The following is a 15,849-nucleotide window of genomic DNA, read 5'->3' on the forward strand; positions in this document are numbered from 1 at the left end:
GTAGTCCTGCTTTCCATGCTTGCTACCATTTTCCCCTCAAAAATTAAGACATCCCCCAAAATAAGCCCTAGTGCATTTTTTTGGCGCAAAAATTAATATAAGAAACGGAAGTTATCATGCCTAAAAAGTCCCTTAAAGTAATATCCACATTCCTGTTTATCTTTTCTGTGTTTAACCTATGTGATTATTACCATCAGATTTTTTGTGATTTACTTACTAAACACTATAAGAAACTGAGTCATGTTTAGAAATGGTTTCTCGTTTTTTTTTGTATTTAGATGTGTCCCCAATGTCTTCCACTAATTGGTCTCTGCATATGTCCCAAAGGGACACTCCAAAATTAATAATGTAATACGATATAGCATATTTTTTTCATGGCAGACTGGAGGCTGCACAAATTCAGAGCCTGTCCACAAAACAATACTTCTTTAGGGTCAGTTTATTCCCGAGTCACTTAAATGTTTCCTTACTACATTTTTTATCGTTTTTAAATTTACTTTAAGCTAGCCTCTGTAATTAATGGTGCAAATGGTTTCACAAACAAACAGGGCTGGCTACCTTGGTATTAAAGTGTTTGTCTAAGGTTACGGTGCACACTGTGGCTTATAAATATTTGTACAAATGTAAAGAGGTACCGTATTTTACTTCCTGCTTCGGCTCACACGATCCACCCAACTTTTGAGCACAGTGTTTACACGCAGAGTACATTTCTCCTATCCTTTCTTTTGCTCTCAAATGAGCCTAACTTAAGCCATGTCTGCACGTGTGCAAGAGTTGGCAGCTTGAATCACAAAATCCATTTGGGTGAAGAATAAGTCTAAATCAGAAATACTCACCCAATATGATGAAAGTGTAACAATGACTGCTATTACTTATCCCATAGGTGCCTAGTGGGTAAAGAATTATGGGTTTGGGGCGGAGCCTGCATGCAGACCTGATCAGACGCCATATTCCTGAGCTCCTCTTGAGTTACCCTCAATCCGTCTGATACAGACAAAAAACTACCAATCCACCCTGAAAACCCATAAGACCTTAACCAGCAAGTTGAGCTGAGTCGGCTGATGCCTTTTTCCCAGCCTCAAAAGCAACCTAAGCGGCGTCGCCGAGTTGAGGCCTACCGCCCGCTGACAGCCACGGACCTCGAGACACTCCTGTGGAGAAACTTTGCAGACCAGCCAGGAGCAGAGTCGCCGACACACGAACCAGCTATGGGCCGCAGATCGCAGAAGCCGGCCACAGGGTCTGATAACAGAGACATCGGGACCATGCTCCAACGGCCAGCACAACTCAAACCCCCTCCACCACCGGAGGAATCCCAGAGTGAGGCCGAAACCGAACCGGAGAGGCGGGAGCCGGAGGTAGCACCAGCCCCTGTGAGAACAGCGTCCCTACCCATAGACGCCGCAGATGACTCTGCTCCGACCACAAAGGAGGACCTAAAAATACTCCTTGCCAGCATCCACAAACTATTAGAGGCGGACTTGGCAAAGCTCAAAACGGAGCTACGAGAGGTTAGAGAGAAAGTGGAGCTGTTGAAGACAACGTAAAAGATGCACACACCAAGATCACTGTGATACAGGACACAGTCCTCCAACTTCAACAAAACCAAAGAAGCCTGATGGGAAAGCTTGCAGTCATGGAGGACCGACACCGCCGTTCCCATATAAAGATCAGGGGGATTCCGGCCGCGGTATCAGCCAAGGAACTACCCCACTATGTGAGGCGCCTTCTGGCAACTATACTGCCCCCAGCTGTGGCCTGTAAAATGACTGCCGACAGTATATACCGCCTCCCCTCGACTACTCACACGAAACCCAACCTGAACCGAGACGTTATCCTGAGATACCACACAGTCCAGGACAAGATACAGATCATGCAAGCTATAAAGGGCAAAACACCGCTTACCTTTTAGGAATCCACCTTGCTATTTTTTCCAGGACCTGTCAAGGGATACCCTACTGTGGAGGAAATCCTGCGGACCCGTCACCACCCACCTACGATCGGCAGGCCTGCCATACAGGTGGGGGGCGGACAACTCCATCAGTCACACAAGCCAGTACCACGCACGCCCTACATACCATGGACGAAGCCGTCCCATTTCTTCAAAAACTGGCCATACCCACCGTACCAGCAACACCGGAGCGACCTACAAGATCCTGGGACCCGGCCACAGTTATACCCTTCGTCTTGCGCTTTATAGAAACACCACCACCTGATCCATAGGACACCAAGCTGAGCACTGGCTATACTTATGGACAGCAGTGGCCATCGACAACACAGATGGGACTTTAGATAACAAAACCCTGGACTGGTTCGAACCGGACTTTTTTTTTGTTGTTGGTGTTTTTATGACATTTTTACCTGTATATATATGTCTAAAAAGTACAGCCTGACCTCCCCCCCCCGACTGTACCATGCAAGGTAACCTCTATCCTCACTGCCTGAAAGGGGGGTAACAGACGAGGCTCCCGCACACAAAACCCAATACACGACAACCGAACAGCCACCCCTACTAGGATGTCAGTCGGATCCTACACATCATATGGCATCATTCCACCCTCCCCCCCATGGCCCCCCTAGGTTATGGTCCACGCACCCACCCGCATCAGCACACGCTAAGTCACCCCACAACCCAGACCAACACTCACCTATAGACCTGCATGGTGCACCCACCAAGACCCAAACCAAGATGCGGGTGAACGATGTAATCAAGCCTGACTCAACACGTCCGTTCAGGTCAATGACAGGTAGCGCCACTTCAATCGTGGTGATGCACCCTCATTGACTCACGACCTCCACACACCACAGAGCCACTGACTTAAGACCATATGCCCGTTGGCTTCAACGGCACTCTAAGCCCCTGATACCAAGGCTGACCTGTGGGTCTAATAAACCTGTAGAACAAACCTGACTATATAATGAAAATAGTGTTAAAGGCAAGCACTGCAAAGTGGAATCTAACCATGCACAGCACGGAAGGCATGTCACCAATATTTTAACTGCTCTCACCTTGTTCTTATATAATGTGCATTGCCTCACTTGTTTACAAAGATGTTAAGCTATGCTTGAAACGTGGTTTACACCTGCCGTTGTAGCAGTGCTAACCTGCATGTTAATATTAAACACTGACGAAATAAAGAATTAAAAAAAAAAAAAGAATTATGGGTTAGGAAAACAAAACATAGATCATAATAAAAAGGTTCCTGGTTGCAGGTCTTGCATGTCTGTTAGGGCCAGTCTGCTGATGTACGATGTCTTTTGCAAGTGTAGGAACTTCACAAAGTTTTATGGCATTTTTATTTTTATTTACTTTTTTCCTGCACATTATAATTCATTAGAATCAAGGTAATTTTCAACAAATTGTATCTTATGAAAATCACCACTTATATATCATCCACAGAGCTTTGTAGTGATTTTTGTTTAGGATAGTTTAAGTAAACTTTATACCCTATTTCACATGCCATGTGATCAATACACTTATATAAACAATTAAAAATGACAATCATTGTACACACCATTAGTGTTTTTGTAGATTCTTACTTTAGACAGCACAGCTACACTGTATTAAATCAGGTCCAAAAATTAAACGATTGTTAGGATTATTAGAACCATTTCTTTAATTTCCATGTAGATTGTAAACCACGGGTTATTATAATGGTAAAATAATGTAAAAAAAATATATATTTTAAAAAGCAAGTTTTGAGACGGAAAAAAAATAAAATAAAATAAATAAAAACTCAGACACTATGAGTTACACACAGAAGCAAATTTATTTCTAAGACAGAACAAATATAGTGGCAAAACATCAATAGGCAATATCACTCAGTAACTGGGGTAAACATTACTGACTTGAGTTCAAGTAGATACAAAATATACTTAGGGTTTTTTTTTTTTTTTACATTATTTTTGTTTTGTTTATAACAGCAGCTCATGTATTGTGTGTTTGTTTCATTTTATCCAACAAGACTATTTCGGTTTTAATCCATAGGGCCAAGAAACTTTAGCAAAAAGAGACTGTAAAGTAAAGCTTTCATCAATTCAGCGACGTTGGATAGAATAAGCCTTTTCTGTAATGAGGAAAATTGCACTGAAATAACGTCATGCACCGCCAAGTCCCTTACAAGCACCAGCAGTGGAGCATCATATCTACCATGTATAGTGAAGAAGGTTGGAGAAAGTAAGATTTTATTTTTTTATTGGCATTTTTCATAATGCCTTAAAATTAGCACCACTTAAAGACAAGTAATCTATGGATTGTTATACAAGCTTGTGTTACATACATATATATCCATATTCAAAAGCATAATCATACACAATCCCTGTATACTAAAGACTGCTGGACGGAATAAGACACTTTGGGGAGGGGGAAAGGGTCATGGGGAAATCAAAGCCACTCCTATATACCTCCAAGCAAACACATACTCCTATTTACAAGCATAACCATAACCGAGTTTAACGTTCCAGCTCAGGTCTGTCCTTCGAGATTTGTGTTTGTTGTGTTTCAGAATTTCATCGATTGCATGTCCATAATATAAGCGGCCACATCGGAGCCCTTGAAAGACAGCACCTTAAAGCTTGATAGAGTGGAATTTGTGGAGCTCAGTATGAATTGTGGTTATTAACCCCTTAAGGACACATGACATGTGTGACATGTCATGATTCCCTTTTATTCCAGAGGTTTGGTCCTTAAGGGGTTAAGCAATCTCAACAATCTACCAGACATAAAATAATGTATTTGCATGTTTGGTTAGATACCTGATCTTCACCCCCAACAGCAACTTGTTCTATGACCACCAAACTGCTACAGCAAAATACTCTTGTGGTGGCAATTTTTTATTTTATTTTTTTGCGAGTCAATAAAACAGTCACTGCCCGTTTTCTTTTTTTTTTCCCCATATATAATTTTCCTCACTTGCTTTATGATTTTTTTTTATTTTCCAATGCAAACTACATGACAAACAAAAAAAGTACCATGCAAAAGAAATGAACTTGATAAACAAGTGTCACTGTATTTGTGTTTAATATTCGTAAAGTACTGTATTTAATTTGGAATATTTTGTGTGCAGGTGTGATGTAATCATGAACTACTGTCAGAGCTAGCATTAAGATTCTTGGCCATATCAGGATTGTGTGAGGTCGTAACCCCTTCCATGGCATGGGAAGGGTTAGTAAGAAAGTGTCCGGTAACTCCTTGGCAAGAACAGACATGTTGTGGTTTCTGGATATGAAGCATGGTTTCAGAACAGAGCTGCTATCTTAAAAAAAAATAAAAAAATACATAAAGAAAAAAAAAGAAAAGAAAAAAAAGGGAAAACAATGAAAAATAAAGAAATGAAACACCCTAAATATAAAAGTTTTACTTGGATTGTCAATGAATCTTTGACAGGAAATTCAAGTTTATCAAAATATTGTTCTTATGTCATTACAAACGGACAACGCTGCAATACGGAACATGTTTTTTTTCTATTCAAGCTTTGCTTAGCAGGTGTGCAGTTAGCATCTATAAAAGCACCAGAAGAGAAGATAGCACCACGGATCAAAAGTTATTTGTTTTAGACGCTAACTGTCAACGTGCATCGAAAAACTTGGAATTGGCGATGGTATATGTTAAGGTCCTATACAAGGCAATCGATAGTTATATTATTACAGTACAATACATTTAAAAGAGAACACATTAAAAGTACAGTACAAAAGGGAATTATCACCATGCGCACCCTATCTTGGCATTATAATCTGGAAATCCATGATTAAAATGCAGTTGAAGGGTGTTGGACACAAAATATACCTACACGTTTCATCACAGCCCGGCTTTTAATTTCTGTCCCATAGCTTTAGGTTGTAAGCGGTGTCTGTAAAACTATACACAAAACTAGTTTTTTTTTATATAAAAAAAAACAAAAAAATAAATGTACACGTACATCAAGTACAAACTATAGCCACAAAAATTATTCTAGAATTTATGCAGATACAGTGTTTACCCAGATAACGACTTACCCTCATACATCGAGTTACAAATTATTTATTGCGATTAGTTGCAGCAGCGTTTATGTTTCATAAGCGGCTTTAAACATACTTAAGTCATTTTCCACACCAAGATTTTTTAAGGTGGTTTGATGCAAAAGGTAATGGATTACAAACCGGGGATGTAAAGGGGTAGATATATCTTACCATAGAAAGGGGTCTCACAACTCATACATTGAAGTCTAAAACATACAGCCAAGTACAAAGTTCAGAGCTTTAAGTGATATTTGAGTATCACATATAATCCACCATGCTAATTTTACCTGTCTTTTTGTCAGCATTTAATATCGTCACTTTATAGCTGTGTTTATAATCGTAACACGCACACACTTCAAACTGTTTTTATATACTGCCAGTACAATAAAATCTCTTATACCTAAGGAGATTTAGAAATAAACAATTTTAAAAAACATTATATATCTCACTCTAACTCTTTATTATAAGACGTGTAACAATGGAAGCAAAAGCACACAAATATTTAAATTTCAGTTCAGAGTTCTAAGAAAAAACCCAAAACATTCCATTAAGAGTAGTAATCATATTCTGTCAAGTAAATGCATTTTTATCTAGAATAACCATTACTCAATCAACTAAATTTTTTTGGAATGAGACAATGGGATAAATATATAAAAATGGATCAAGGTCTAATAGTGGAGGCAACAAGTGTGGAACCCAGAGACATTTCTGCTGACTGATCCACAACAATGCTGCAGATCTGTATGCAGCCTATTTTAAAAATTGAACAGTGAGCGCGAAAATTCATGTCTAATGTTTGCCATCACAACCTCACGATGTGTGTGGGTTGATCAAAAGACATGTTTTGTTGTACTAAGTAGCAAGTTACCATTTATAGGCTTTATAGTTTCATTGCGCAACTAAAGGTTATTTTGGTTTAGTAAATAACTGGAAAAGAGAAATTTGAATATAAATGTCCCACATTCTTAGGTGGGAAAAAATGTTGCAGATTATTTAAATAACACATGATCTAGATTTTACATAAGATTCCTATAGATCAATCGTATTTCAGGATTTTTACTCAATATGGGATAATATTCTCCCATCAAATAATATGCTGAGAGACTACGGGACTATAGAGAAAGATAACCAGGTTTAATTTGTTTATTTAGACATTATCACTCACCAATTGCTACAGAAGAAATTACTGACATTCAATTGGCAACATAAGTTGCAAAACGGATTTTCTATTTTAAAAAAAGCAAAGTATTGAAGAAAAGTAAAACCTCTTATATTGACTGCAGTAAAGGATAAGCAAACTGCATGCTGTCAAAAATAGTGATTCTCAGATCGCCGCTATATAGATTACAAAAAAGAAACCAAAAATCATGTTTGCCTTTTACTTATGAAGTCACATTTAGACACTTGTCTACATATGTTAGAAGTTGCTATGCCATCGATATTGGGCACTTTATGTTACTTGTAGAACTCACTATATCATGCTGCTGGAACACAAGGAAACGTAGGTATATGCATGGTTTTTATACACTAATAAAGGTTGCTACATTAGTAATGGATTTAAATCAGAGTGTACAAACAACTTGTAATTTAATTCAGCTTCTTTAATGCAAAGCCTAAGAGACATGGAATATACAGTTAGACAAAAATCAGTGTCTTAAGTACTTGTCACTTACTATTAAACCATGCTTACTAAAGCCTGATTATTTATAAGATCATGTTAGTCCAATAAAAAACATAAAATTAAAGTAAAATAAAAAAAATATATATTATTATTATTTTTAAAGAATTTCATACCGCAATACTCTTCTTATTTTGGATATATACATGATATTAAAAACAACCAAAAACATTACAAGTATATATGAATAGTATACTGCAACTTAAAATCTGAACAAGTATTCCAGCAATGCCGCTGTAATAGTAATTTGCATTAACCATAGTGCTGAATTTTTATTTAACAAAGAGGGTAGCTTTACTTACAAACTGGAACGGAATTACAAATTAGCCATACCTTCCTAAATTTAGCTACACAATTCTGCAGACTTGTACGAACATCAATTCTAAACTCTAAATTAAGGAATGATACTCGACCTGACCTTTAAAAAACCACCTACAGAGCTAGAGCTATCTCACAAACTGGATATTTTAGTCATCGAAGATCTAGCATTTTACAATTATGTCTGCTGAAATGTAATACAAAAGCACAACAAACATTCTTTGCTTTGTTCAAACACATACTTGGTTTCATGCTCAATATCTAAACCTTAAGTTTTTCTGTGATGGGTATATCAACTCCTGCTCAACTGAGAGAGCTTAAAACTTCATCTATAGATTGTGTGTAGAATTCAAAGTAAATGGTCTCTCTCAAACTGCAACACAACATGAAAAAAATTAGAAAATGATTGACAAGTAAGAGCAGGAGAATCATTGATGGTTCCACTGGCTCTTCTTCACTGTTCTCACTTTGCAAGCAAAACACAGGAATAGAGTGACAAACATATGTGCTGCTATTTAATATAGTGTTAGCACTATAAAGGTAGGTACACCCTGCTGTGGGAAGGGTTCTCAAGCAGTTTCAATCACGTAGGAGGAAGGCAGGAGGTAGCATGAAAGAGGGAACGGATGCTGCATTGGTATAACACCCACAAACTTGCCATGATGGCAAAAGTGCTGGAGAAGCCAAGTATTTAATATCTCCTAAGAAATAAAATATATCGTTTAGCTTTATTATACACTATACATTTATTAATCAATAAAATAATAGCACCTAAAGTGAATCTGTAATGCCAGGTACAGTTTAAGCACAAAGCTGTCAGCAACCATACTGCACACACCAAATATCAATTTATATTTTTTTTATCATGCACCAAACTTCTCAAATAACATGCTTAATATTACAAGGAACTGGCTTTTTCGAAATAACCATTGCTCTCAGATGCAGAAGCAAAATTGTATCTGAGGTTCTTAAGTATTTCCACGATTCAGATGTGGAATGAAAAATAGAAATAGGTCTCATTTTGCACGAGAAGCTCTCAGACCATCAAACTGCAGCTCTGGAATATGTGCATATGTTTCAATTTAGAGAAAAAAGCAAACATGAGCTGGACTAGTGATTTTTTTATTGCATTTGCAGGTAGGATAATAATTACTAACTTTGATCTCTTGTGTGTTTTTTATTCATACCATTACAATGCGCGCACACTGAGGTGGTTATGGTGCCAGGAGAGTCCTGAGGCCGCACCCACCATGTAAAAAGTCTTGGATTAACTTTTTACCTGGGGTCCGCCATTACCAAAAATGTCCCCATCTCAACCAGACGCTCTCAGCTCTTAGCCAAGCTTAGCAGTGCTTAGATGATTAATTGAAAGCAATCCGCAGATGCTCTAAGCCAATGAGATGGCACTGACGGCTTAACTAACGAGAGTTAACAGGATCTCTGAGCAGAAGCTTCTAGCTCTCATTTCTGGAGCTAGGGTGGAGTGTTGCCCCAGCAGAACCCTAATAAGAAGTCAAACCATTAGAAAAAACGGTTTGACTACTTATATTAGGGACGCCAGTGCACTTCTAGCACCATAACCACTACAGCGCAAAACATTTTTCTATATCAAGACTTCCCTGAAAGTCTGTAATCATGTCTATTAACCAACAACATACACTGTAATACTAAAAAGGGTGAATGATGCAAGATTACTATTATTTCATTACATACATACTGCTAGTTTTTGTATTCTACAGCAATAGTAGACAGTAAATAGCGCTTTATGAACACAAAGTTGTTCACTATTTACAATTGGCTTGAACTGGGCCATGCTCTTTTTGGTGTAAGAAGGTTTGCTGAAAACAAATGACCTTTTCATTTTGTGATAGCAATGCTTTAAAACATTGTTAAAGAAGAATCTACATTAGACCTCTCATTTCTCAATGTATAGAAATGTATACATAAATCACAAGCGTAATCAAGCGTACATCCATCCACACACACACAAGAACCTCTTCCGTTGAACCGCAATGTTTGGTTAACATGCAGAAGTTATAGATCCAAGCAATCATGTACACAAGGTTAATTTTGCGGTTTTAACAAGAGATGGCATTTAAGTCTGTTCTATAGAATGGTACAGATCTTTAAGTTGACATACTGAGCTGAACATTAGCGTTATCAGGTGAGCAGGGCAGCTGGCCAGAAAATACAAAGTGCTGATTGGTTATTCCAATCCTTTTATTTCCATAGCAACAGAGCGGCATACTGCAGTGATGAACTTCAATTGTATAGGGAGGGATACAGTCCTATATGCACATAGCCACTGTTGCATCAGCTGTGGGTGATTGTTTTTGTGTCTCATTTTCATTCATCTTGCTAAGTGCATTATTTATGAAAATACTCACAGAAGTGTCAAAATAGTCTTTATATTAAGTCAGACTAATTTTCATAACGTAATAGATTATGCAAGCGTTTTCCCAGCAGTGTTTAATAAGCTATGAAAGAAAATGAACAATAACGGGTGGTGTACTTATTTTCCTATTATTTGCACTGAATGCTAGTTAAGAAAAGATATATATAAACAAAATGCTATTATTCACGTGTAAGGTGTTTATGGATAAATACTAACACTGAATTAAAAACAAAAAAAGCCATACTGTTGAAATAATATGAACACCTATCGGCATTGCAAATTCACACGGTTGGAATCATAACCACTTACTACGCCGTTTGTACATATTATTGCTTAACCGTTTACAAAACATCACTATGCTTTACCTGCACTATTTTTTAATTTGTAATTGCACACGCCAGACTACCAAGACTCACACAATATGTTAATTCATCTATTAACTGCATATATCTAAAGCAAACCTGGTTGTAATATCAGGAAACTGCTTTCTTGCTATGGATAAAAGGTTTTTTTTTTTTTTTTATTAGAATACCCCAAACATATATCTACCTTATACTGTAATGCATCTAATTAAAGTTTGAGATAATTGTACTTTGTGAACCATGCAACTTTTTTTGTTTATTAAAAAAAAAAACATAACATTGTCATTGGGAAAAGTCAAATGGGAAAAGAAGGGATTTTAGCACTGAAATTAAATAATAGACTCTGAAAACATACAATGCGAAACATTGCAAGTGTCTCTACAAGTCTGTATTTTATATAAGGAATGTACATTTATGTATGCTTAAAGTCGGCTTTACCCATTTCCTAATAAGCATAAACGTCAATGGGGATAGTTTATAAAGAACAATTCTGGGGCAAAGGTGTAAAACAGGAAAAATCACTATGGAAACAAATATATGTTTTTGATCATTCCACTTGTAGAATATTGTCACCACAATGGCTGTATTAAGTTACAATTAGATATGCCTATTTTTTTTTTTTTTTTGCACTAAAATAGAACTCTACTCTTGGCTTTCAAACAGCAGAATGCTTAAGAGCACAGAAGCAGGGGATAGATGCTCTGTTTAACCTCTCTCCTGCCATAGGTTTAACTCCACCTTCAGCAGAGTCATAGCAGTGTCATCAGCAAGTCAGGAACTAGAGTCCGGGCTGGCTAATGTCAATTCTGTGCAACGTTTATTGTATAGAATGTGAGTCATCGGCTAAGAGCAGTCAGCTGACACTTTAAGCCAATGAATGACTATGGCCGCAGCTCTGCAGAAGTGCGTCACTAGACCACGAGGGAGCCCCGGAACTACAGGCAGGGGGGAAAACCGTTGCTAAATGGCTTTCCCTGCTACTAGGGAACTGGGCCAGGGTGTTTTTAGTCTCCTCACCATTACAGCATGTTGTACTGCTTAGCATGCTTGGAGTGACCCTTCAATAAAGTGGTTATAAGGAAGCAATTTTCTCATCTGTCTCATGCTACATTTGTCTATTACCCACGAAAAATCTTACCACATTAGCCCTTGGAACAGAGGGTTCTAAAGCCAGTTCACAATGACAACCATGAGTCCAGGTTTAAATTTTAAACATAAGAGAAAAGAGATGGGTACATTTTTAAGTTCTGGACCTTTGATGATTTGAGGCATGGTCTAAGTAATACTGGGAGAGATTTATTAAAAAGTGTCGCCAACGCTTTTATATCTAATAAGCAGGAGATTATCAGTGTAATACATTAAGCCAGCCATAAGGGTTATAATGCCAAGACTACCCTGCTACCATTCCCCATGAAAGGGGCAAATTATTTTGCAATGGTTTGCCACCTGGACCTTGCCAGACGCCACGTATATTAGCATGCTGGCTGAATGGCATCCGGCTTCAGCAGAGACCAGATGCCAATTCCTCCATTCATTCATTGCCTGAGAGCACCAGCACTGTGCATAGAATTTACATTAGATAGCCTAGAACTCTCTTGCTGGCTGGTAATATTGTCATTGCACTGGGAATAACCTTTCTAAATCTGTCCGGTCCAAATATACGCCACTTGTTTTTAAATCAATCTGTGATGTTTTGCGAGAGGAAAATCAACTGTTTCAATTAACTTTTCTTTCTGCCACCAATTTGCTAGTCATCTGAAATGGAAATTCCTTTGAAAAATGGCAGAATTTATCTTAAAGAAAATATCTCAGAACACTTTCATAAATACAATCAAATTAAGGATGGAACTTAACCATCAGTTTTCAGAACACTTTGAAAACGTCCCCCAGTGTAGCTGAATAAATTAAATAGGTTGAAAAAGTATTCCTTTAACTGAATGCTTTAACCCCTTAAGGACACATGACGTGTGTGACACGTCATGATTCCCTTTTATTCCAGAAGTTTGGTCCTTAAGGGGTTAAATATTAAAGGGAACATTTGGAGATGTTCAAAAATCTGAGTTAGTCTGCTTTGTAAAGGAGAGTTGCCATTAGTTTATGCTTATATGTGCGTATTCTGGTCATTGGCCGTGATTTTAATTGTCTTTTTATTTTCTGAATAGCACCAAACAAATCCATTTATTTTGTCTCTCCTGGCAACATTTCACTGCAATGCAGGGCTTCCTGCAGCAGTAAAATGTTAAAAGAAAAATCAAACAAACAAACCAAAAATAAAAAGGCAAATTTCAGAAAATGGATAGATAAAAACAAAATTATGATATTCATAGATTATACACATATATGTATTTAAATATTCGTCATTTTATATTAAACTGCTGCCAGTTTATTTTATAAATTGCATCCTTTACAAGCCATGTGAAGAAGAAAAAGAAATAAGAGGTCTTAAATACTAAAATTAGTATTTTTTAAGCGTTGCAGCGACAGTGGGGTTGACATGGTTAAACGGAGAGCCTACAATCCTACTGCACGCTTTGCTATTTGAGAATTTTCAAGTCTTTACTACGATAATCCCATGCCTCTTCTTTTTTGCATAATTAATGCATTTGGAATTCATCCCTCAGCCTTATGCTGCAAGACCATGACTAAGTGCAATTTTGTTCCAGTGTCATTCTGACACAAACAACAGTGCCTCACCGTGCAATTAGTCCTACAACAACAGACATCTTCAATTATATGTTCACTGCTGGAAAAATATCACCGAGTGAATAATGTAGCCGGTCAAAAAAGGTAAACTACTCACCAACGTAAATAATAGCCTTTAGGACTATTGAACACTTGCATATATACATAAAAATAAAATACGGGGGGGTGGGGCTTGGCCACCATGCTGAGCGGCCGCACGGAGAGCGAGCTCCTCGCTTAATTTGATTTAACCACCATAATCCAACACCGTCGCTCGAAGTATAGCCACAGATGCATACCTAGCGGTGCAAAGGTGCTACCGGGAACACTACCTGTGCACATAGCTGCTGGCAAGACTCGGATCCAACTCGCTTGAAGTGTGGCCTGGTGTGGGCCCATCCGGGAGCTGTGGCCGGACTCCTCAGAGGGACTTCGCCGACGCAGCTGCGGCTGAATCCCGTTCCCCCCCCTCTGGGCCGGTGGGGGTTATCCCGGTCCCCACAGAAGCTGACTGCGTTAAACCTGCTGCACCTAACTCCAGCGGCAACCTCGGCCTCACTGCTCCCTCAAGATGGCGGATACACCTGGCCCAGCCTTGCAGGGCCTAGGCCCATCCCACCCACTTACTCGAAAATCCATGGATACATGGGCAAAAACTACAAGAACGGCAGAGATCCCAAGCGGCTCAGCCCCAGGCAAACAGGCAGGACACCATTACAATGGAGAAAGGTGGGAACCCTCAACGCAAGGCAAGAACGCAACAGCTTACTTATCTGGTCACTAACCCTCTTGGGTCGGGAGCCTCCAAGGGTGCCACCCCCAAGTTCAAAAAACAACCGCTGAAGATAACAGCCCCAAAGTGGGTCCGCAGAAGACAGAGGGGAACGCTCCTCCGCAAGATGGCGAGAACAAGGTCCCATCCACTACACACCTCCTACCCCTGTCCTGACCAGACCCGAGCGAAGCACCAGTGACCTGCCAGTCATGACAAGCAAGCGTCGGAGAGCGGCTGTCACGGATTCCGCAGCCCACCGTTACACAAGCTGGCTTACCACAATACCGGCCTCCCACAGGCCGAACTGCAGGGAGATGGTCTGTGCGGATCCTGCTGGGCTGGAGCCATGACAACTTCTACGCTCAAGTGCCTCACAGCCTGCTGAAAAATCTCCCAAGCAGGGTCTCTGCTTTACCTCTGCAGGGCATCGGCTGAATGGTGATCGGGACTGTACCTCTGGCATAGTGCTGGTATACCACAAGTAACTCTAGAACCTGCTGAATATTTGTGTTTTTTCTTTTTTCTCCCTTTTTTATTTTCATTATGCCTGCTATCCACTTATCTTGTATGAGATGCCTCTTGGTCATATTTTATTTTACTTGAGTCCGTATACATTCTGCTGCCTGTGCAAATAGTCTTTAACCAAATGATTGCTTCACAATAAAATGTCAGCTAGTATAGCCTGTTAATGTTCATGTTGCATGTTGATAACCCCCTGACATAGCGAAATAAACTTGTTTAAATTGCCTATACCTTAAACTGGGTCGCTACCTTAATGCCATACCTGAAAAATATTGTGATAATGTTGAATTTGGCAGAAGGCCAGTGAACCAATACTATCTGATAATTTACAGCCCATGTCAGGTTTTATTTGTAGCTTGGCATAACCTTGCCGTTTTACTATCTTAACGCAGAACCATAAGCATGTCCCACAACCTACGTTCTTATCCCTATATACATGTCTACGACCTCACATGCATAGAATAGAAGCTCTATCTTAAACTCTCATCTAGACATGCTCTGACTAGCTTGTACCCCATAACACTTAAAAATGTGCAGTACAATCAAATGCCTTATATATGTTATATGCTGTTCAACTAAATGTCTTGCCACTGCTGTTGGGGCAATGCAAGAATGTTTGTCACACAAAAAAAAACAAAAAACAAAAAAAACACATTTTTGGAGACATCTACTGAAAAAGCAGATCGCTAAATATCAAATTAGGACACAGGCATGGGAGCATGTCCGTCAGTCTACGATGACGGTGATATCATATAAAGGAGTTGAGCAACATTATTTCTTATAAACACTTTGCAGGGTTAAACTAACAGAATGTAAATCAATATATTCCATATCCAACCATTAATAAGCATTGACAGATCCTGTAAAGTTTGACAAGGTATACAAGTCATAGCAATAAGCAAAAGATAAAAAGGACTAGGTTCCATCCTACAGAAGGTAAGAGTTCTTGAGATGGTGGAGGACAGCAAGGGTTGGTCTTCCTTTACTGCCAACTTTGACAACTTTAAGGATGCTGCTTAAAGCCAGTTATGTTAAATTGCCATGAGTTTTAAAGGAGTACAGTAATAACTATAACCACTGTACCAGCCCCATTCCTTAATTATATGTCAAGCCATTTCCG

At 38.9% G+C, this 15,849-nt stretch overlaps 1 protein-coding gene across 1 annotated transcript in view; it reads right to left on the reverse strand.

Annotated features, from left to right (window-relative positions):
* Positions 1-3,751: 3,751 nt before the first annotated feature.
* Positions 3,752-15,849, reverse strand: part of PURG (purine rich element binding protein G) — a 40,666-nt gene continuing 28,568 nt past the window's right edge. Inside the window, exon 3 of the mRNA XM_063455833.1 lies at positions 3,752-5,255. The gene's annotated coding sequence lies outside the window, so the exon portion shown is untranslated. The remainder of the gene's footprint in view (positions 5,256-15,849) is intronic.

Source organism: Pelobates fuscus, chromosome 5, assembly GCF_036172605.1.
Source record: "Pelobates fuscus isolate aPelFus1 chromosome 5, aPelFus1.pri, whole genome shotgun sequence".
NCBI classification, from domain to species: Eukaryota; Metazoa; Chordata; class Amphibia; order Anura; family Pelobatidae; genus Pelobates; species Pelobates fuscus.